The sequence below is a fragment of the Phasianus colchicus genome, chromosome 16, assembly GCF_987193195.1.
Source record: "Phasianus colchicus chromosome 16, bPhaCol1.hap1.1, whole genome shotgun sequence".
NCBI lineage: Eukaryota > Metazoa > Chordata > Aves > Galliformes > Phasianidae > Phasianus > Phasianus colchicus.
In genome coordinates, this window is record NC_143451.1 from 12,138,721 (window position 1) to 12,160,655 (window position 21,935).

Genomic DNA, 21,935 nt, shown 5'->3' on the forward strand with positions numbered 1-21,935 from the left:
GTGAGCGCTGCCCCGAAGGACGGAGCCGCGCCGCCGCCCCGCCCGCTGAGCCGAGCGCAGGGCCGGGCGAGGGGCCCGCAGGCCGCGGGCGAGGGCCGGGGAGCCGCCGTCCCCTCAGCGCCCGGGCCTGCGGGCGGGCGGACGGCCGCTCCTCGGGGCCGGGACTCACCTGAGGCGGCGGGAGCGGAGCGGGGCTCGCGGACTCTGGGCAGTCAACGCGACTCCGCTCCGGGCGGCGGCGGCGAAGGGGAGGGGTGGGGGGGCGGCCCGGCACTGACAAGGGAGCCAGGAAACGCGCACTGCGCCTGCGCGCCGCCCGCCGCCCAGCCTCCCGCCGCGCGTTGCGCATGCGCCGTGCTCCGGGGGCGGGAGGACGCTCTGCGCCTGCGCGGAGGGAGGGTGGAATGTAGGGTGCGCGCGCGCGTCGTGCCCGCGCCTCACACAAAGGAGGCGGTTGGGCGGGAGGCGCATGCGCAATGAAGGGTTGGCGCGGCCACGTGGTGCTGGGGGAGATGAACGTGCGGTGTGGGGGGTTTATGGGTGTGCGAGGGGAAACGATGGAGCGTGGCGTGTCTCAGGGGCAGCAGGTGGAGATCCCCGCCTGAGAGGTCTCTGGGGCTGTGGAGGAGCTGCTGCTGAGTGTCCTGAGCCGTGCTGGCCTTGGGAGGTGTTCAGCTGGGGGCTGTGAGGCAGGAACTGTTGGCTGGGCGAAGGGCCTTCCTGAGCAGCTGAGCGCTGTGTCCTGCGGCATGGCAGCCTTGTCCTGCTCCTCGTCCCTCTGAGCAGCTCCTTGAGGTCTCGTGCGTTGGCTCCTGTAACGCTGGGCTTATAAACACTACTGGCAGCGGGGCTTTGTGACCTGCAGGATGCCGAGTGAGTATCTCGTGGGGAGGTGAGCAGCCCTGAGATACGGCTCTGCTGCTCCTCGTTGTGAGTTTAATTTCTGGTCTGAGAAAAATCCGTTTGTAAGCAACTGCAGGGGAACGGGGTGAGCTGTGTACAGCATGGCTTTGTTGTGAGTGAGTTGAATCTCATCTCCATCTCTGGCAGTGTAACAGCTTGCAGATAAGGGTAAGGCAACGTGTGTCATATAGCTTGATTTTTAGTAGAACTTCTGATGTTGGCTCGCGAGATTTTCTAATAATAAACTGAAAAACCAGTCTACGTGATGCTGCTTTAGCAGGGTTGCAGATCTAGTTGAGGAAAAATGCACTTGGTATCAGCACTTGTCTGGGGGAGCTACCTTCAGTCCATTACTCATCCACAATGAAACAGGCCCTGTAATTAATTACTGTATTTGAAGATGAGGTCAAGTTTGAGCTTGTATGAATGCACTGCCAGAGAACTAGAATGCAAAAAGGGGAACTCTATGGATAAAAGTAACAGGTGTAGTATGTAATACTTCATAATTGTGGGTTAATTGTACTGATCTTAGGAAAGGCAGCTGTCTGTGCTGCAGGAAAGGATGGAGGGGCTGCTGTGGGCTGTAAGCTGACTGAGTATCGACGTCTTGCTGTTGGAGAGGTGAATGCCGTGCAGGTCTGTGTAAGTGAGAAAACTGCTAATAAGGCACAGGCATCCTGCTATGCTGAGCTGTGCTAAAACAGTGTGTCCAGTACTGGGCTCCACGTGAGAGAAATTTGTATGATTTAGATCATACAAATGATCGGTCTTTGAACGCATGACTTTCACAGAGCCAGAGAGAACAGAAAGCCACAGACATGGTAAGTCTTCAAATAGATGAAAGGATGCTGCCATGAGGGAAGGGACAACTTGTTCTCTCATGTCCACTGGGGGTGGGGTGAGGAGCCATAGGCTAAAATAACAGCAAGGCAGATCTAGGTTACAGTGAAAAAAATTTCTGTCATTCTTCTGAACCAGTCAAGCAGTGTTGGACTGACTAGGCAAGATGTGGGCTCTTCTTAGAGGTTTTAAGAATAGATCAGACAAATATTTCTCACAGTAGGTGAAGCACAATATAAGGTCTTGCGTTCAGGAAAGTGGCTTTGCTTAATGGGCTCCTAAACCAGTGTTGCTGTGGTTCTGTAGCCCTGAGGTACGTAATCCTTGCAGCCCTTATTGGCTTAACGATAAAACTAGTTCAGCTGCACAGATTAAAGATGCTCAACTAGGCCAAGTGACGTTACGTAACGGGAATGAAATTGCATTTAAGCATGGCTTTATGTTTTCAAAATGATTTTCACCAGATGGGGTGAAAGTATCCTAAATGAGGAGCTCTGCAGAGCTTTTAAGCATTAAAGGCTAAGGCCTCATCTTCAGCATAGCTTTCCAGAGAACGTTCCACCTTTGTTCCTGTGGTATTGCTGATGCAATTAAACTGTGGTAATCCAGAAAGAATGCCAATGTTTTTGAGATTAAGGCCTTGCAAGCCAAATCAAAATGATTTTAGGAAAAGTAGTTTAGGTCAATGTGACCTTAAGATATATCTGGGGGGGGGGGGAAGAAAAACAAAGAGCTGGGGCATCATTTTCATTCTTTTTTTTAACACGAGGGCATACAGTTGGTAACAGCTACTCAAAAAGTGGGTTGCTGTAACACAAACAGGTATTTGCAGATAATAGTGCTTAGTTTGGGAAGCCTTCCAGAAGTGTGTTATTCACCCCAGTATTTGAAAACTTAGCAATTTCTGGCATTGAGCATTATATCATGTCTCATTCTTAAAAGGGGACAAGAAAGGCCGTTTTTTCCAATTGCATTCTCTGCATTTCTGGAACTGCCATTTAGATCACAATTTTTCAATATTGATTTTCATCAGAAATACTCTTGAGTTATGAGGAGTGCTTGCCTTCAGATCAAATGAAGTCACCGGTTGAAATAACTGCAAATTCAGGAATTTTAAGCTTGAAAAGTCAATGTATCCAATTGTCCTGGTGGTGGTGGTTGTTGTTTTTGCATCTTAATACAACATTATGCGCGACAACTGTTAGGACTTCATACAATTTGTGCATGTGTATTACTTTGTGTACGTCTGTGTGTGTGTTACTGTTGTAAGACAAAATAAGAAGGAAGGCAGGCTGCTTGCATATTGATCAGACACACTGAGTGGTCTTCTTGCATACTGGCTTTCTAGGTAATGATAAACTTGATGCTGACTGCTTTCTCCTTCCTGTGGTGGGAGCCTCCGTGCTCAAGCTGGTAGGTCTGGGGCTCCAAGTGCCCACCTTTAGATCTAAGTGTCTGGTGTGCAATGCTCAGCAATGCCTGCCCTGCTGTTAGCCTGCCTTCCAGGGATTGTGTGCTTGAATGCATTTGTTGCAGTTGTCCAAGCAGGACCTGGTGAATAACAGCAAGGTGATGGTGTTTGGATGGTGGTAGTGTTTTACAGTAGCTGCTGCAGAGAATCAACTCCACTAGAAAAGAAATAGTGGCAGCATTTATTGCTTTTTCTTTTTAGATCGGCAGTGAAATTGTACACAGCTGTTTTAAACACTGTCTCATCTGAGACATCCACTAGGAGCCAGCCCTGCTATTTCCTGAGCATGTCTTCCACAACCAGCAGAATCTCGTGCCATGCAGCCTGTGCTCTGTTGCCACAGGAGCTGTGTCCACCTCCCAGGCTGTCAGTTTGCTTCCTCTCCATCATCCTGTTGCAGTACCTCCTGACATCAGGTTTGAGCAGCACCTGATACGCTGTTTTGCTGTCACACTGTGAACAATCTCAATATTTTTTTTTTCTGTACAATAACCTTTACTAAGATTTTGCATTACAACTATTATCAAGAGGAATTATTTTCAAGAGATAGCCCAGGTCCCACCTTCTATCTTAAAGTCCCAAACCTGTCAGTGCAGGTATTTCTCAAGTACTGATGGTGTCTTCTGTCACTCAAGGTATACTTGGGAACTACATTTTCAGTTTCTCAGATCTCATACAGGTATTTCTTCCATCTGCGTGTTGTTGCATGCTTTCTGTCCTCTAGTGTCTTTCCTGCATCGCTATCTTTGTGATCTCAAGCCTGTCAGTGCAGATTTGCTATGTACCATGCTCCCCAGATGAGATAGGCTTTTCCTTAAGAGAGATTCTTCCTGTGCAATTCTGGTGCCTTTGAGAAGATGCCCTTATTGATCATCCCTTTTGGAAGCATTAGGGTGCTGCTTATTAGCCCGTAATGTTTTACCATTAGTGAAAACACCCCAGTAGCAACCATTTGCCATTTCAGAACTTATCTCTGTGCATAAACAGGTTTGTGGAGTACCTATGTTGAGAACGCACCTGTTTTCCTCATCTCTTTTCCACACCCTTTTCTGCTCTAATAAATTCATGGCAGGTGGCTTCAAACACGAGCTCCAACTTCAGCAGTTGTTCCTGAGCCACTGACGTGGTTGAAGAGGGTTTTGGCACTTGGGCATCTCTCCAGAAGCCAGCCCTTTGCTGGCTGAGAATTCCTGCTGTGCAGTTAGAGCTGATCTGTTTGTTCCACCCCTTTCTTCTGTCATCTAGTTTGTGTACGGTCTTCCTGTACTTACATAGGCTTTGGTTATCCTCCCATTCCTGAGCCAAATATTTAACAAGAGAAATGTTTGCACTGGGAAAAAGTGTCTGAGGATATGTCTGATGTGATCCTTCAGCAGATGAACAAGATGCAGTTATGTGATGAAGCCATGAGCTTGGATAGGGAATATATACAGCTGCTTCATTTTACTTCTCAGTGTTTTCAGTTCTACAGCTTCTCCAGCCATTCTAGTTCTGCACACTAGTTGGTTTTGTTGTCATCTGGAAGATCAACTCCTATAGAGGCTTCTTGTGCAGACTGAAAATTCTGCAGGAGAACGTCGTGTTTCTATTTGGAGGATAGCTCTATATCCAGTTACTTAATCTGAAAAGGAACAGCAGGATAAATAATCACAGAAGGGATTTGAAGTGTTAATATGAGGATCAGAAAAAGAAATAGGAAGATGGTATCTATCCCAGGAGTCTGGAGATGCTCATGCTCTTGAGTTTTGTTGCAACACAGAAATAAAGGGTAAGTCCTGCCACTGCTGATGGTACACTTTGCTGCTGATACCAGTAGCTTGTTACTGCTGTATTCAAACACCATGATGGTTGATTGATATGTTCTGCTCAGGGTGCAGAGAGCTGAAGTTCCCTTGTGCTCCAGTGGACTGGAAGCATCCTACATGCATCTTTTTTGCTTAGTCTGGCTTTCCTGAAGTTAGTATATTTCCTTTGGTACATGTTAACTGTTATCTGAAATGGGATGTTTTCATTTATTTTTGTTGAATGTGGAAGATCAGGTGCAGGAAAGAGTTTTGTAGTCGCACAGATCTACTAGAAAGCTCATTCCAACCAAGCACGTCTTTTCTTAGCCTGGAGTTTCATGGTAGTGCTTTTTTTTTCTTTTTTTCTTTTTGTCCTTTGAGAGCTAACTACTCAGCCTATTCAGTCTTGATTTACAGATCTTTACAATTTATTAGTTCTTTAATATTTTCCAGGTGCATGTTGTGGTCCTGCTCCTGACGCAGCTCTTTTGCCATGCAGGAGGCTTCTGAGGAAGGTATGAAAAGATTGACAGTGCAGCTATTTGTACAGGGTATTGAAAAATAGGATGTGTAGACCTGTATGCTGCCCTCTGAGAAAATTTGCCTTATCTTTAATTTTTCTTTATCATTGGCTGCCTTTTTAAAAATTGGATCCAAATTGATGGAAGTAATCCCAGCTGACTTGAGCAGCGCTAGGTCAGACCATAAACCAGGTAGTGGTATGCTTGCTTAATACCTTTGGAACACTCAAAGGTATTATCCCTATCTGTTAAGTCAATAACTTTGTTCTAATAACATTTCAGGCTCTGATGTCCACCCTTCAGTGGAAAAATGTGATTTGGGGGCGTGCGGTGGATGGAAGGTGAAGATACTGTCTGAACGTGAGGTAGCCTTAAGCAGAAAGGCAGGCCACTCATCCTTACTTGGGGAGAAAATGCTATGCATTAAACCCACATCTAGCTTTGATATTTCTGAAGTGTCAGTTGTCAGCACGGTGCCAATGGAGCAATCTGCTCAGTGCTGGCAACTTTTCTCTCCTCTGTGCCAATGACGAATGTCTTTCTCTATCTAGAGAGGGAAACTAGCCTCCTCTTGTGTTGGAGACCTGGTAAGTGTGATGGGTGGAGCTGTGGAATAAGTGGAAGAAAGGATGAAGAGGGAGGAAATGGAGGAATTCCTCAGGGTGCCACCTGTGGTGTAAATTACCAAAGAGACATAGAGAAAGTAGATTTCTTCTTCTGTGGATTAATTTTGCCAGACTGCAATCAGTGAACTAACAAGCATGCTGCTTTTCAGGATTCTAAAAAGCAAAGCAAGTGCTAACATGTTATTAACAGTGTTCTTCCAATAAATGCTGGAAGCCTTAGGATATATTTTCCATGTACCAATATAAAGGGCAGAAGGGTGGAGAGGTAACTTGCATCAGCCACAACTTTCTTTGCTTTCTCATCAGCTTTTCAGTGCTCAGGGATGATTTCCTCATGCTTGTTAGTAGTGTGGTAAAAATCAAGTTTTGACTTCATCTAATAGCAGGCAGATTCTTTCTAGAAAAGAAGGGAGTCCTGGATTCCCAGAATGTTAACTGCTCACCTCTGGGGCTTCCATTTGTCTCATTAAGTGATTTGTGGATTAGTTTTCAGTAGCTTATTTTTCTCTATAAAATTGTGCCCTACTAAGTCGACTGTGATTCACCCCCACTGTATCTGTGTTATGGAGCATTAGGACCTCTGTATTTACCTTAATGCTAAATGAAAGCTAAAATGATGATGCACCTCTGAGGCAGAAATAGACCCTGTTGTTTACAAAGTCCTTGAGTCTGAGTCTGTTTTACTGGATGTCTGTGTACATGGATTTGAGTCTATAAACCAGTATTATTTATTTCTAAGTTAAGCTGCAGTAGCAGCAGCTGGCTTTAGACCTGCCTGAAAATGTGTTTGATTGCAATCTCAACAAACAAATATAGTCTCTGCTCCAGAATTTACAATCTGTGTCTTTTTATCTCATGGAAAGTATGAGCTCCGTGGCTTGTGTAGTGCTTACTGTTTACTGATATGAATCACTGGAGGACTCTTGTTGCTGTAAAAAAAAAAAATAATAATAATAATAATAAAAAATAAGCCCCACTCATAGGAAAAAGAACTACAAGGGCTTTAATAAAAAGACTGCATTCTAACAACACACTGCTCTTCAGCAGAAGAACATCAAGTAAATGTGCTGTTGTGTTCTAGAATGCTGCACAACTTCTGTGTTGTATAGGTTTTGTATTAACAAAGCTTAGAACTCCAAATTTGGTATGGAGGTTGCAGTTCACCTGCTAAAAATGTATCCTTTAATCACCAGTCAGTTGCAGGTAAATGTATTGTTTGAGTTTCTAACCTATTTGAATAACAGCTGCATTTATGACTCAGTTCTTATAACTGATGTCCCATAATTGCAGCTGAGAAATGCTTCTCGTGGTGTCAGTCCAGAACTCATATTCTTTTCCTTGCAGATGTTTGTATGTGTGGTCTATCCTTCATGGAAATGAACTGCAGACTGTGGTGAATGTTAAAATAGCTTCTTAGATCTATGCAGAGAGTGAAATGGCAGCTATGATATTTCATACTGCAATCTGTAAAGCAAAGATGCTTAAAATTTCACTGAAGTAGATCTGGCTGTGGGCTGCGTTCCATGGAGAAATCCCAGCACCATGGAAACAACTAACAAAACTATAGTTTCAGTGGAGGCAGAACTTAATACTGCCCTTTTTAAGGCAGGTTTTTCAGAAGTGCTCAGCACTGTCTTAACTCTTCCACCAAATGTGCTAAAAGCCTTTTCGTAGGCCTTGCTAGGAGCAAAGCTGAGCCAAGATAGTCCAGACTTTGTTTAAAATAAATAAAAGTCTTGCCATCCATCAGGATAATTATTCTAATGACTGAGCTCTTCAGGTTCCACAGAATTTCCTTATAGAGCAGTGTTACGTTTGTCCATTATTGGCCTAATCCTGCCCTTCTTACTCAAAGTTAAGGTTGAGTGTTAAACTACCTGCATGTAAACTGTCAAAATAGCTCTTGCATAAATAACCTTCTTATGCATATCCATTGTTTTCACTGTGTCTCTCCACAACCTCTCTCCTCTCCAGGAGTTTGGGAGGGCACACACTGCTCTCTGGGCATTCTGAGCTCCTTCCAGGTCTGTCAGTAGTGTTCTGAGTTGTTCCTGTAACTTTTCTCGTGCTGGTAAGTGGTAAGTAAGCATCTTCATCCATTTGAATCCAAAGGTCTTGAAAGCAGGTAAAAGAGAAAATAATGAGCAGAGAGGAAGCTGAAAGATGTAGGAGGTTCTCTTTGGCCTTTGGTCTCTAAGGCTTTTCTTTAAGGTGTTGCCAAATTAAAACAAAACAAAAAAAACCCAGTGCTTTATCCTGCTATCATTTGTGCCTGTCTGCAGTCCTTGTAGCCACGTGCTCTGTGAGAGGCTCTCCTGACTGAGACAAACGTAACAGAGCACAAGTTAGGCTGTGTATGTATATGCACACACGAGTGGGGAGAGAGAGTCTTGTTATTCTTTCAGTTCCTGAAATTGTATTTTTGGCAGCAACTGTATAACAGTTCCACCAGAGTCTAACTTTGTCACCCTTTTTCTGGGTTTTCCTTTTGGAAGGAGTGCCAAAGGAAGCTCTGTGCTTTTACTCTTGGTGAGGTCCTAGTCGGTTTTGTGGCTATGCTACTGCAAACAGCCCTTTTTTTGTGCTGATCACATCATGTGATTCTTTTGGATTCTAATTTGAGAAAAGCTGATAGTAATGCTTATCTTGTGTAAGGTTTGTTGGAACTCCTCAGATTGAAATTGGTGTGAGTGGGAGAACTGGGACTAATGAATAAACTGAGAATTTATATTCAAGATGTCTAAACAAGAGTACATAACTTATTACTTTGTTGCTTAAGGTGTAAGATAGAGCTGGCACGCTTTTTTATTCAGGGTCCTGCTTGCACCTTCTGCAGTTTAGCTTGACATTCTGTTGCAGTTGGTTCAGCATCTTGAGGAGCTCATTATTGTTACTGTTGGCACAATCCCCTCAGATTTCCATTTTGTTTGGGTCTGTTTCCACCTTCTTGAGCTTGGGAGTTTCATCATGTCCTGTTGATTCAGTTTCCAGACTCACCTGTTGGAGACTCAATTGCATGCTGGTGATTTTCCTGCAGAGTGCAGTGAAGCATATGGCACAACATTCTGTTATGCTGAATCTAATCCAGCCTTTGTATCAAATTATTGCTCACCAAGTAATAAAAACAGTCAATTTCTAAGCCCGTTTAAAACTGAGGTGCTAAGATTGTGCACCAAACTATGACTGCCTTATTGTAAAACATAGGGCTGGGAGAGCTTCCAAGAAGTCATCTTAAAAATCTATCTAAAATTGGGGTTATCTCTGTTAAACCAGTCCCTGGGCATGTTACCAGGCTGTACTTAGCTTCCAGTAATGGAGACTCCGTGATCTCCAGACCATCTTGTCCCAGGAGTAATTCCCCCTACAACTAGAAAAGTTGCCTAGTGTTAAACTTAAACCTTGCTGCAGCTTTGGCATAGAACTTAATGTCATATTGCTACACCTGATTATTTCAGATTCTTCCTTCTGATCTCTATCAATTTCAGCTTTAACCTGAAACAGTTCAAGCTGAATGCAAACCAGTAAGGAGAGGTGCAGCAGAAGAACAAACAAAGGTGCTCTGTGGGATTATAAGCACAGAATCTATCCAGTGCAATGTGGGCAAGCAGGCATCAGGGCTGAGTGCAGCACTCACATCTGTGGCACTGGTACTTCTAGGGAACACTGTTTCCTCCAGTGCCACCTGCAGTTCATCCTAATCAGTCTTCTGTCTTCTCATCTTCTGCAGCTCTTGAATGCTGTGCCCTCCATTCCTCAGCTGATTGATTAGATCCTTAATTTCCTCTAGGGAAGAAAACAGATATTTCATCTGATAGGTTTATTTCAGGACTGTGAACTTTACTGAGTGCGCCAGACAGATTCTTTGAATAGAAATGGCATGAAATGGCTCCAGTCACTTCACATTAGCTGCCCTTTTTCTCATTGCTAAATATTATCCTGGATTTCTGAATGAGCCCTGCTTGCTCTGTGTGATCATGGAGGCAGAAGAATGAAGCCCATTAAATCATGAGAAATTTTTTCCAGTTTTAACCTAGTCTTCTCCTCTCCTATTTTCAGATGGTTGCTCATACAAAATGAAAATAGGATTCCACATTGTCTCTATGCAACAGAATGAGGCACTTTGCCAGGTGATGTAGGCCAGAGTAATGGGCTGGGGGAGACAGCCCAGGAAGTGCTGGATCTCTGCCAGGGACTCCATCACCATTTTCTCTTGGCTGCAAGGACAGCAGGTTCTAAATCTGCATCTTCTAAATATTGACAGTGTCATCTTTCAGCCTCTTGGAGGAGATCAATTTTTGCAATTTACAGAATATTTTTATTTATTAAAAAAAAAAAGAAAAAAAAGCCAAGGCAGCTTGTCTCCCTGTACAGCAAGTAAGGGAGACTCTGGGAGTTCAAGTGACATCCTTGGAACTGATTCCTGGAGATGCCTCATTCAGTCATGTACATTGCTTCTGGGAAATATTCACTTCCACCTGTAGCTCTTCATATTTTCTTGTTGCCATTCTGCCAGCATCTTCTCAAAGGCTCTCTACTTCTTCCAGAGCAGCACAAGCAGCATTGGCCTGGAAAGATAAAGCCAAGCATTCAATGGACACAAGTTTTCTTTACACTTCACTTCTCTGTGTGTCCTGCCAGCTAGTCGCAGTTAAATTGGCACCCGCTGTAATGACTGGCAGAGTTTCTCTTGGTTGCTCTGAATGGGTGATTAAAATGTTTACAAGGCTTTCTTTCCTCACCATTAGGAATTTAACAAGATCCCCCAGTTCCCATCAGTGTGATAGTCTTCCTTGCTCCCGCTGTTATAATGATGCTGCTGTGGAGCAAATGTTTTCCACTTCAGATATTCGTGGTGCAGATGTGCTGTTAGTAATTGCCTGGGTTGATTAGTGTGACTTTCTGCTTCAAAGAAGATTCAGTTAGAAACAAGATGTTATACAAGACTATTCTAGACTGTGTTTAATGGCTTGTCATGAAGGGGAAGAATGAAGGAACATTTTTTCTTTCCTGGGAGCTTTTAATCACAAATATTCTACGTATTTTTATGATCAGTACATGCAGTCAGGTACCATGGTGATGAGCACGCCACAAACTGAAGAGGAAAGAACTGCTTCATTAAAGGCAGTGATGGTGAAACAACCCACTGGTACTGCAACACTGAAGAGTTCAAAGCAGGATCTCATTATCCTTAAAAAGAAGGTGAATACCTTGCCTTGCAGCTGAGGAGGGCTTTTATTTCACCTGCAGTATTGTTTCTGGAAGACAGCTAATGAGTTTGAGGAGCATGCCGTGTGCTCCTAAGAATTAGCTGTGGCTCATCTTTGCCTTTCTTCCCTTGGTCACATACAGATGACAGTGACATTTGATAGAGGGATCTTAAAGTATTAAGAAATAAGGGATCAGCCCAAAGCTGACTCCTGGGGGTTCCACCACCAAGTCTTGCTGGTCAGGCTTGTGCTAGATGTATTCTTGAATGGCTGAATTTCTTGCCTTTTCCAGGTCAAGAGTGAGGTCCTTCACTTTGGTCTGAAGCCTCTGCTTAGAGCTGCCTGTGCAGACTTGGACTGATTCAGCTGTCTGCTTTGCTTCTTGGAACCTCACAGCCAACTTTGTCCCAAAGGAATGGGGGCAGAAATAACTTAGTTCATGGAGTGAGGAGTTCTGGAAGACAGCAGCTGTCATCTCCTTGAGCACTATTGCTGTTTTCACCAGTAACCCTGAGAGCAATCTCAGAAAAGTGACTCTAAAATCATGACTAGGATGTAGCTGGATCTTCCCCTCCACAGATACAAACATCGTTCTGGACCACAGCTCAGTTCCTCATTGCTGGGTTGTTACTTGATGTTAGACTCTTCCACTTTCTGTTTAGGAATCTCCAGGACAGTGATAATGTCAGTGTAGCTTCCCTCCCTGTGACTGACTATGGGACTAGGGTAGAGATAGAATAGCTTATTTTGTCTCAACTTGTTTCAGGCACGTGGCTAAAGCCCTCCAGGTGCCTTAACTTCTCTTTCTGTTATGTGAAAGCATCTTTGTTAGCTCTGCTAGAAAGGGACTGTTAAAAGATTGCCTTAACTTCTTGCCTACATGACCAGATCTCACGGAGCAGATTCTAAGGGGTTCAATCTGATCTGTGTGCATTCTTTTTTCTCAGGAAATGCTAGTGGCTTTTGTAGGGCTGCTGGAAGAGTAAGGTTCCTGTTGGAGTAAGGAAAGGCTGTCCAGCTTCAAGCCTTTACTGGAAAGGTACAGTGTTGGTTTTCTGTTGCCAGCATACAAGGGTTAGGTCTCAGTAGTCCCTATTTATTATTGCAAATGTTCTTTTCTTCTTGGCAGGAATATTCTCTTTTCTTTGTGTTACAAAAATGCATCCTAACAGATCACATCTACAAGCTGTGATTCAGCAGCCAAACTAAATAACAAACTACCCTAAGTCCAGCCCTGTTCTCCCTGAAAGCTGTGTGCTCACCTTGTTTCTTCCAGCTCTTTGGTTCTTGCAGGGCTCTTAGTGTTGTACTTCTAGACTGCGATTTCAGTACTGAGTTCAGAGACCAGACACTGAACTTCAGTTTTGTTTTCTTCCTCCTCTTCCAACTGCTCTTTCATCACCTCCAAATAATTCTTGGTATTAGCCAATCTCACCACAGCAACAGTACAGGACTTGAGGTAGATGAATAGTAAGGGCTGCACTGTTCTCCTGTTGGAAGTGTGGAGGCACTGACCTCACTCCCCCAAGCTGCAGTGCTCAGCTTGAGCAACTTAGTTCTGGACTAGCTAGAAACATTTCAGAATATCTTCCTGGGCAGGAGCCAAGTGTCTGCTCTCCTTACCTGTTTTGTTCTTGGCTTTTTTTTTTTTTTTTTTTTTGCTTTACTGCAGTGAATTGAATTGAGCTCATATAACTGAAAGCAGAACTTGGCTTGTCATCATCACTGTTTTCTCTGAAAGCGTTTCAAAAGAATTACAACAGTAAACCCACTTTGTGATTGCTCTGAACATGGAGAATTCTTGCCAGGCTTTTGATATGCAGGTGCAGCACTAGGATTATTCTTTGGAGATAAGAAAAATTTCCAGGACAGACGTGTCAGACGGAGACATGAAATGCTGATACGTTTTGAGTCAGACATACGTGACCTATGCAAATAAACTGCAGCGCAATCCACTGAGCAGACAGTGGACTGAGAATGAAGAGGTGTGTGTTCTGCTCTTTGCTTCTGGCTCATGAGAGGATGTCTTATGTTCATATCCTCCATATGAATCTCATGATGCTCATGCCCTGTGCGCCCTTACCAAGATTAGCTGGTAACAAGCCCAGAGATTTGGACGAGGAAAACTTCCCTTGTGAGAGCTGAAGCAATAAAAGATTTGTTGAAGTGGACAGTGAGCAAAGAGCAGGCAGAGCACATCCTACTGCAGCAGCAAGCTGCGAAGGTGGTTGGTGGTCCCCAGTGCCCTTAACTTTTCATCTACTTGCCTCTTGGGGTCATATGCCCGAGAGAGCCTCATGTGGACAACCTAATTAATCTACATCTACACTGTGCTCTGTGCTTGGCTGGCTGTTTTCAGCTGCAGGAAAAAGAAGTGCACGGAGAGGCAGGAGAGGAACGAATTCCACCTGATTGAAGAAAGAAAAGAGAAGGTTGGAAGGACTGGGCAGTTTTGGTAGAGGAGGCAGAGCTGCCAGAGTTCTGTGAAACACAGGGGGAGAGGAGGATCAGAGGGCTGGTAATGCTGCACGCAGCTATCAAGGAATTTACCTTGGAGCCTGATGGCATTAATTTCAGCTTGGCTTTTCTCCACCTCAGCCAGCTGGGCTTTGGCTTCAGACAGGTTATCTTCCAACTTGTGAGCATAAGAACTGAGTTCAACCGTTAGAATGGTTAGTCATATGATGCTGAGTAAAGCTTGAAGTGCCACAATATCCTCCCTCCCCTGCAAACTCAGTTTATTCCCGTTGGTTGTAGTTATAATGAGATGACTGTAGTAGGCAGGGAGAGTGCAAACTGTTCTGATCTGTAGAGAGGGGAGATGCCTGTTTCGTTAGCTACTGTGGGCAGTGTTTGGCATCAGCCTGCAAATGGCTGCTTTGTGCTATCAGCTGGCTCACATCTGCCTTGTGCTGTGGATCTTGGAGGTGCTTTATAAGAGAGGTTTCTGCAAGGCTTTTATTTAGGCTTCATAGGCTCTTTATCTGACTCAGATCCATCTTTGGTGCTACTCTGCTCCAGGGTTAGTATCTTTCAGAGCGGTTAACCGTCTCCACACCTCATTGCTAAAGCTCACAGTTGTTCTTTGGACTGCAGATCGTGTATTTCCCTTGCAAAACAGCAGAAAACAGACTGAACAGTTCTGCTTTATTTTTTTTTTATCGCGTGTGTCTGAATTGGCAACTTTCTAACAAACCTCTGATCAACTTCTGCTCAACCCTAGAGGAATGGCAAAGCTCACATTCATGGAGCCTTGTGGGTTTTGTGTTTTTGTTGGTTTGGTTTGTTGTTTTTTGGTGTGTTTTTTTTTTTTAACTCCTTCCAAGGTCCACAGTGTGAGGGGAAGGTTGGATCAGGTCTGCCCTGCTTAGGAGCCTAGAGAAGCTGCTGAGTCCCACTGATGTCTCATTCTCTGGAGAAAGAAAGAAGATGTTCAGGTGCAGCTGAAGGTATCTGAGCTGGGTGCAGCTGTTGTAACACCATGTGTCTTTCCAGGGAGTCAAGATCCATAAGATCACAAGGCAGATCCCTTCCTTGGTTCTCCACCTAGTGGGAAAGAGAGAAAGAAATGCTTATTCCCTATGAGGAGCCCCTAAGTGCTTTAAGGAGCACTGCTACTTTTTGTCACCCTAGCTGTTTTCCTGCCTGTATGAGGTGCCTGACACTGACCTATCTCCTGATGTGCTTGAGAATTGACCAGCTAGCATTTGTAGAGAGAATTGAAATGGAAGTGTTAGTTATTATTAAACCATATCAGTCATTAGATTGCGTTCAGAGCATTCTATTAAAATATTAATTTTTTGGAACTAAATTATCTTCAGGACTTTCCATTGTTAATAGATCAGATTATATATTTAATATCCACATCCTGGCAACTTGCAGGAGACTTATTGGACTAGATCTCTCTACCACCTTAGAACTGTACAAGTAGGTGGGTGGCTTGATGGGTGAAACACAGAGGGCTGCCAGCTCTCACCAGCCTGTTGCACCCTGGCTCTCATAGGACTGCCCCATCAGTAAGTGGCTGCTTCTGAGCTTCCTACGAAAGGAGCAGTGCTCCCAGTTTGTAGCACTAAGTTTGCCTACCTTACAACTCTTCCATGGGGAATTTTGTTTTTCATTAGTAGTTTAACGTCTTCAGGTCTTTTCAGAAGTAAAATCACTCCCCAGAGAAGCTCTTTCTTTCTTAGAAAGGCACTGTTATCTGTGCTCTTATGGCATTCCTAGCTTCTATATCTCCTTCCAGCCCTTCAGTATAAGGGCCTGGAGGGTGCACCACAAACACAGCAGTGTCTATGACTGAGAGATGCAAGATAAACTTGCGTGGATACAAACGACTCTCTATTTCTTCACTCCCTCCTACGTGCTTGCCAGGTCTACAGGATTATTTTTTCCTGGGAAAGGGCTACAGCTGGGAATCCTTAGCCAAGGAAACAGGAAAGGTGTGGCCATGTGTCTCAGTAGACAACTGGTATTATGTGCAGCATCAGTAGCTTGCTCTGTTGTGTTGGAATCTGGCAGTTGGGGAAATAATGAAGGTGATCTGGTTATTTGAGGGAAATAGGTGCTTGTTCATAGAAACGACTGCAGACCCAGGTTTGTGGGTCATGTTGTTATTGTTGTAGAAATACTGAGGTTTTGATTAAGTATTTGGGCACTGAAATATGCCAGCTGAAAAACATTTGAATTCAGAATGGCAGCACTTATGAGCTGTGTTCCCATTTTTTGCTTTATTTACCACCTTTCCTTCCATGGTGAGTGGATCAGTACCTTGCAGGAGCTGCTATGGGGGGGGAAAAAGGCCAAGTTCTATGCAGGGAAAGACAAATCCCATATCTCAACTCGTTCTGTTGCTTAAAAGTGTAAAGAGCGATTGGCTCCAGAATCCATTTTAACAAGGTAGGTTTAAAAGGTCTGTGTTGTTCTTCTATGCACCTCAATCTTATCAAAAAGATAAAACTGCATGAGCAGGCTGCTGTGGGTTAAGAAAAGGTAGGACATTACCTCACGTGAGCTAAGCCAAATAAGTGTTACCTCTCTGTAGCAAACAGGTTCATCTTTGTCCTGTCTCTGGCCCTAAAATCCATTTGCCCTTTGTCAGAGCTCTTTGTTGCCCCATCATCAGCTTGTCTGTAAGTAGAGGTGCAGGCACCCCAAGGAGCTGCATGGTCTGAAGACAAACATCAGCACTTAATGGTTTTTTTTCCATCTATGTTTAAGACTTCCAATGGCTCTGCTCTGAAGCATAGGTAACCTGTACTCACTAAAAGCTTTCTGTTAGGATTTGTGTTAGCAAATCATGCGAGTATTTATTCATGGTTTTACATGTTGTATTAGGCAAGTAGGTAGATCAGCAGTTTGGATAATATAGAGCTGTAAATATGTATTCTGCAAAGCTTATTTCTATGGGGAGGTTTATCAGAAGTGCTGGCAGACCCATCACAAAAGCAATTGATGATGACACTAAAATAAATTTAATTTGTGATAATATTCTGCATTTCTAAAGCAGCTTTTATCTGAGGATCATAAGACCTTACATAAACACAGAATCAGTTAATCCTCATAACTTCCCAGTGATTATACACACTTTATACGTGGGTGACTGTGGAAGATGAGTTACAAATATCAGACAATGAGTCAGAGAAAAACTTAGGAACAGAACCATGTATTTCTGATTTGGTTTACCTGAGCAGCTGAACTGTACTTCTGCTCATCATTGTGTTACTACTGACAAGACCAAGGTCTGACTGTGGATTTTCCTTTGTGACTTTTTAGTTTAGCAACTGTACAGGTGTAGCTAATGCTGTCAGAGCTATGATGTAGCACAACTGCTCTCGGTAGGATTCTGTACCCTGGAGAATTCCCTTAACATTGCCGCTTCTTTGCAGTGTCTTCCAAAATCAGTTTGGCTCATTCCATCTCATGGAGGTCATCGATTGTAATTTTGGGGTCATCTCTGCTTTATGACAACACTTCTCTGCCTTACCATGGATGTTTTCTCATTCCCAGTTACCCTCCAGCTAACTGAAAAACATGGAATCGATGTTATCAATGTTATCAATAACTCTGAAGCACACAAATCAGCAGTGGGTGTCAGAAGGGCCCAAGGTTTCAAAAGCAGACTGCATGGGACCATTGAAGAAACAGTCAATTGGAGATACACCTCATGTGTGGTAAGTTTGCTGCTGTTCTTGGCAGTGTGGTTTTCCACCTTTTTCTTCCCTTGCAGTTTTCTAGGAGGGGAGATACCAAGGCTGGTGCATAGAAGTGGATAAGAAACTAACACTGTCCTGGTATTAAACTGAAAATGAATAGAAAAATACATTCATCTGAGGTGCTTCCTGAAAGCAACATGAGCTTTGAATGTGCATTTTCAATAGACCTGAAGGGACTCGGTCCAACACTGACTGTTTCAGAAGGATCTAGCTCACTCTCAGCAATTCACATAGCTCTTTGGGCAGTGGTACAAATTGGCAGCACTTCACTGTGCTGCCATAAGTTAATACCTAGAAAAACACAGCCGCCTTCCTGTTTGTGGAGCAAACTGTAGTCTCACAGTATCTAAGCAAGCAGACAATGATTTTTTTTTTTTTTTCTTTCTCCCAGACTGGGAGAATGGGAGAGAGCAAAGAAAAATGGACTAGTTATTTCTGCCTGATGAACTTCCTCCAAAGCCCTCTTTTCCTTTTGGAGTTGTGTGACTGAGTCATTCTGAGCAGAGAGATCTGAAGTCAGAGTTTGAACTCTGGTCTAATGCCTGCAGACAGGAAGGCAAACATCACACAAGTTCTATGGATCACACAACCAGTTTGCAGCATCGGGACAAAATGTCAGTGGAAACTTCTATTACTTTAGAAAGAATCTGAGATTCAGTTAATGAATTCTAAAATTTGTGACATCTGTGAATTTAACATCCTGTGGATGTTAACACTGACTTTAGAAAAAGCAGCAGGCAGCCACGTGGCTGCTACAGTGCGGATTTAAAACTTCTCTACTTATGTTAAATAAAAACCTGCTTAGGTGCAGAAGAGGGAGAAGTATTCCTCAGAGCTAGATGGAGAGGAGTTATGTAGCTGTAGAGGGGCATTTTGTAAGTAGACCTATCAGTATTGCTATGTAGAAGTGGGTATAATTAACAAAGAACGTAGAGGTGTTGCTGTCTTTATGTAGAGGGATGCCTAGAAATTACTGTGAAATTAATACTACTGCCAGGGTAAAAAAGAAAAAAAAAAAAGTGAAGCATTGAATTAAATCCACCTCAGGTTGTATTAAATATTGGAAAACAATATCAAAAAGTGGAGAAGTGAACTGAGTGAATCTGAGCATCCCAAAGGCTGCTCTGACAGGAGGAGCTGTAATGGTTGTCACGGCTCTTTTCCTCGGAGAGCGAGTAAGAAAGAACTTCTGTCGTGCCTCACATCTGCTTTGCTTTCTCAGTTTTAGGCAAAGGAGGTTTCCAGTCCTTTCAAGCAGAATTTCAAGTTGCTGAGCTCGTCCTCCAACCAGCACCACTTGGTACAACTCAGGGCAGCACTTCCATACCAGGTCCGGCTCAGTAGAACAGTCCATCCTTGATCTCATCATTTGGCCCAGGCACACCTCAGCACCCAGCAACTTCTCTCATTCCTACTGAAGAGATGGGAATCCAGTGTTCATCCTGCAAACCCTGCTACACCTTCTGCCTCTGGGAGCAGCAAGCCTCCATTTGCAAGAAGTGCGTTTGCTGCTTTTGTGGAATTTATTAAAGATTTCTTTAATTAAAACTGTTGTTGTAATTGATCTGAATCTCCAGACCGCAGCCTCCCAGTGTTAAGCACAAAACAGTGAGTTTTGTTTAGATACACATACATGCATCTCCTTCCATAAGAGCTCATTCTTCAAAAAGTTGACAGCTGATTTGCGTTGGTTGTAGCTGGGCATCAGTGGTTGATCAGAAAGAGAACTCAGCACTCATGAGAGCAGCTCTGCTTCTTTAGCTATGGAGCCTCCTATTCTCCTGTGTTCTAAGAACTTAACTGTGTTTAAGGTAGTCAGGCTGCCTGTGAGTCTTATGCATCATCCCCATATGTTTTCTCATTCCAAATGAGGCTCTTATGAAACCTGATGCTCTGCCTAACTCAATGCTGAGCCTTCAACCATCCGCCGTTGGTAGCTGTCAGCATGCAGCTGGATGGTGAGGTCATTTTCCTGGGTGAGGATAGCTGTCATCTCCTCTGCTCTTTGATGTGTTCTTTGCACCCCTGAGTCTGTGGCACGATGTTACTTAGCTCTTTAATTACAATTCTTTTCTGCTGGGCCACATTCAGCAAAGATTTCACCTGGAAGTAAGGAGTTCAAGCAGTGAGGTTCCTAAAACAAGCTTTTCCTGCTGTGATGCTCCACAAAAGCTGAAGGTGCTCCTTTTCTTACCAGATTCTAATATTTTTCTGCACACCAGTGAGTATTGTTGTGGCATTTCCTGAAATGCCTCTTTAGAACAGAGGATTTCATATCTATAGTGTGAGTCAAGAACTGGAAAAGGTTATTTTGGTGCATTGTAGCAGATCTGAGTGCCAGCGTGGAAACTGGGACTGTATTCCAGATTCTGAACTGATATAGATGTAGCATCGTTCTTAGAACATTCCAGATTCAGAGGGTTCTGCTCCTATTTGAGCCAGCATGAAAATCCTTCTAAGGTATGGGAGTTCATTTGGTTTGCTCTGGAGCTGGAAAGATGTGTCCCCAGCTAAAAAGGCTGATTCTCTTTAACCTGTATGTGGAAAATTGCCTTTATCATAAATTTATTTAAACTTGAGCCTCTTGGTCAGCGCTTTCTTTCCTCTCAGCAGAAATCCATCTCAGTTACTCATCCTGGGTTTAAGTGAAGAGAGTCAGAGCTGAAACTGCTCCTTCGTACTGACAGTGTGGATCTGCCCAATACAAGTGAACCAATAGCTCTGTTTCAGCTTTTAAAAGTTAATGAATAGCATAGGGTTGTATTCCCATGCTCACAACCTCACCATCTCTCTCTGTGCTGTTTTTAGAAGTGGGAAGTCCAGCTCTTGAATTTCTAAGATGTTCTTTTTCCGCTCCCCAAAGCTCAGATCTCAGGGCTTTCTCCATTTACTAATTTATTTATTTTTGCATTGATTTGGAGAGAAATCATCCAGCCCTCCTGCCCTATTAACAATTCACAAGGAATCCGCTGTCTGCCAATGTCTTTACTCAAGTGATGGTGGCTGTTGGTTTTCTCCCAGTGCTCATCTTCCCTACCCAGAAATCCCAAGGTTCTCACTGTCTGTATTTGCCACTGTTTAATTCTGCAGAACCAAACAACCTGAGATATTTGCCTCACCTTACTGCACAATTTCCACCTGCCTCAGAAATGCAGCTGCAGAAACTTCTGGACATTCCAGAACATGGATGCCTTACAAACAGCTCTGTTTCCAGGCAGTGTGTGTAGGGGAGCTCCGTGTCCATCCCTAATCAGGCACAACAGCTCGCTGGAGTCAGTGTAGTCTAAACAAAAGGGAGCTGGCTCTGATGTCCCTCTGTTCTTTGGCCATGCAGGAGTCGCTGCAGTTTGTGGACACAGGGGAAGGGATGACAGAACTGAAGCTGTTTTAAAAAGTGCTGCTGTGAATGTGGAAATGGAGATTTTCATGCACTGGAAGAAGCAGCTACTGCTGATAAAGAGGAAACTGATGGAAAAGTTGGTTTTTTGCACCCCACTGTCAGGCTGCAGCATTGTTCTGCTGCAGGGACCCATGGTGTGAAAGCAGGGAGGATTCGTGCCTTGCTATTTACTGGAATGGGGAACTGGGAAGTCCCGGTTTCATTTCATGGTTCTTGCTAGTAAATGAATGCCAGGAGTGCTTGGTCTGTAATACTGCTGTAGTTTACAGAATGGCTCTGATTTATTCCACAGGAATGCCTTCTTTCCAGCATCCTTTTTCTCCTCAGCGCTCATCAGAAAACCATAGGAATGACATGCAGTGTGGCCATGATTTTTTCCTGGGGATCATCTCTTGTGTCCTTCAGCAAGGCCAGCCTACCAGCACAGAACATTGCCTTGGCTGACAGCACTCTGCACACATTTACAAACAGGATACATTTTGGGGAGGATAAAGAAGCGTATAAACAGGAGGGAGAATGGCTGTTCACAAGGGTGGATGGTGATAGGACAAGGGGGAATGGTTTTAAGCTGAGACAGGGAAGGTTTAGGTTGGATATTAGGAGGAAGCTTTTCACACAGAGGGTGGTGAGGCACTGGAACAGGTTGCCCAAGGAGGCTGTGGATGCCCCATCCCTGCAGGCATTCAAGGCCAGGCTGGATGTGGCTCTGGGCAGCCTGGGCTGCTGGTTGGTGACCCTGCACATAGCAGGGGGTTGGGACTGGATGAGCATTGTGCTCCTTTTCAACCCAGGCCATGCTATGATTCTATGATTCTATGATTTAGGAGTTGGATTGGGCCTTTTTCTGTGCCCAAACTTTCTAGCTATGAAAAAATATCAATGGCTAGATGATAAGAGCAAGCCAGCATCCAGCAAAGCAGGACTGGTAACCTTCTTGGTGATGAAACCCAAATACACCTTGTGCTCTC

The 21,935-nt window shown here is 44.0% G+C and overlaps 1 protein-coding gene and 1 long non-coding RNA gene across 21 annotated transcripts in view; one reads left to right on the forward strand and one right to left on the reverse strand.

Annotated features, from left to right (window-relative positions):
• ARPC1A (actin related protein 2/3 complex subunit 1A) overlaps positions 1–312 on the reverse strand; it is a 15,299-nt gene extending 14,987 nt beyond the window's left edge. Inside the window, exon 1 of one of the 2 annotated variants that reach the window (XM_031606639.2) lies at positions 170–312. The gene's annotated coding sequence lies outside the window, so the exon portion shown is untranslated. The remainder of the gene's footprint in view (positions 1–169) is intronic. The other variant, XM_031606640.2, reaches the window with a different exon arrangement.
• LOC116237465 (uncharacterized) overlaps positions 1–19,115 on the forward strand; it is a 21,119-nt gene extending 2,004 nt beyond the window's left edge. For 2 of the 19 annotated variants that reach the window (XR_016471746.1, XR_016471742.1), the window contains exons 2-4: positions 5,452–5,513; positions 17,362–17,525; positions 18,790–19,115. This is a non-coding gene — a long non-coding RNA (uncharacterized LOC116237465). The other 17 variants (XR_016471734.1, XR_016471732.1, XR_016471735.1 and 14 more) reach the window with 17 other exon arrangements.
• The last annotated feature ends 2,820 nt before the right edge of the window (positions 19,116–21,935 follow it).